The following is a 1488-nucleotide window of genomic DNA, read 5'->3' as shown; positions in this document are numbered from 1 at the left end:
TGTCAACCTCTTTACCCAATTCACAACAAAAAGTTAAAAATAAATGAATAAAAATTAAGGATTTTGTTCCTCTAGAACCACTCTCAGTACCGACTGTCTTAGTCTGGATTCTCCAGAGGACCAAAATCAGTGAAACCTATATAGACAAATTGATTGTTGTTGTTAAGTGCTGTGAAGTAGCTTTCGACCCATAGCAACCCTGTACAGGTTTCCGAGGAGTGGCTGGTGAGGTTGAGCCACCAACCTAGCGGTTCAAATCAACTTTGCAGTCTAGCACAGCATCAATGTTATTGTTAAGTGCCGTAGAGTTGGGTTCCGACCCATAGTGACCCTGTATAGGGTTTCCAAAGGAGCAGCTGGTGAACATGAACCGCAGGCCTCCCAGTGCAAGCAGACTTTGTGGTCCAGCGCATTAACCAACAGCGCCACACTAGAACTTCAGCACAGCATCATAGGGGGGGATTTGATTCAAGGAAATGGCTCGTGCAATTGTGTACACTGACAAGTTCCAAATCTGTAGGTCTATTGGCTCTTGTCATTGCAGGGACTGATGCCCCCCAAACCTACAGGTCAGGTAACACGCTGGAGACTTCTGCTGGCTGTCAGCGTTTTGGGGGTTGGTAAATTCCAATTTCTGCGGGTCTGGGATAAACTCACTTAAGTCCCAGGGACTTGGCTCAAATGATGAGACTGAAGCAGCATGGGGAAAACAAAGAGCTTTGCCAGGGCACTCATTTATATTCAGGATATGGCCACACTCACCCACCCACCCCCGCTCCCAAGGCCCCCAAGGAAACTCTTCTTCAAACTGATTGGCTGCTCACATCAGAGTGATATAGTGCTGTTTTTGTTGTTAAGTGCCATCATCAAGTAAATTCTGACTCATAGAGACCCTGTATAGGGTTTCCGAGGAGCAGCTGGTGGGTTTCAACTGCTGACTTGTGGTTTGTAGTTCAGTTCTGATCCTACATCACCACACCAGGAGTGATACACAGTGTTTGCCAAGTTAACACAGAACATTAACCATCACAGCAACAATCAGGGCTGTGTAATTTTTCATTCTATTAGGCATAAAGTCACCATGCATAGGCACCAACTTGATGAAAACTAGCAATAAGAAGTGAATATGAATGAACTAGTTTATATATTTCTAATAAGGTCTGAGCTTTTACTGACTATGCAAGGGCATAGATTGTGTGGATCATGACAAGCTATGGACAACATTGTGAAGTATGAGTATTCCAGAACACTTAATTGTGCTCATGAGGAACCTATACATGGACCAAGAGGCAGTTGTTCAAAAAGAACATGGGAACACCGAATGGTTTAAAATTAAGAAAGGTGTGTGACAGGGTTGTATTCTTTCACCATGCTTATCCACCTGTATGCTGAGCAAAGAATCTGAGAAGCTGGATTATATGAAGAAAAACGTGGCATCAGGATTGGAGAAAGACTCATTAACAACCTACGATATGCAGATGATACAAC

The sequence above is a fragment of the Chrysochloris asiatica genome, unplaced genomic scaffold (assembly GCF_000296735.1).
Source record: "Chrysochloris asiatica unplaced genomic scaffold, ChrAsi1.0 scaffold00006, whole genome shotgun sequence".
Lineage (NCBI taxonomy): Eukaryota > Metazoa > Chordata > Mammalia > Afrosoricida > Chrysochloridae > Chrysochloris > Chrysochloris asiatica.
The sequence above is the reverse complement of the archived record's forward strand: the minus strand, read 5'-3'. Positions refer to the sequence as shown.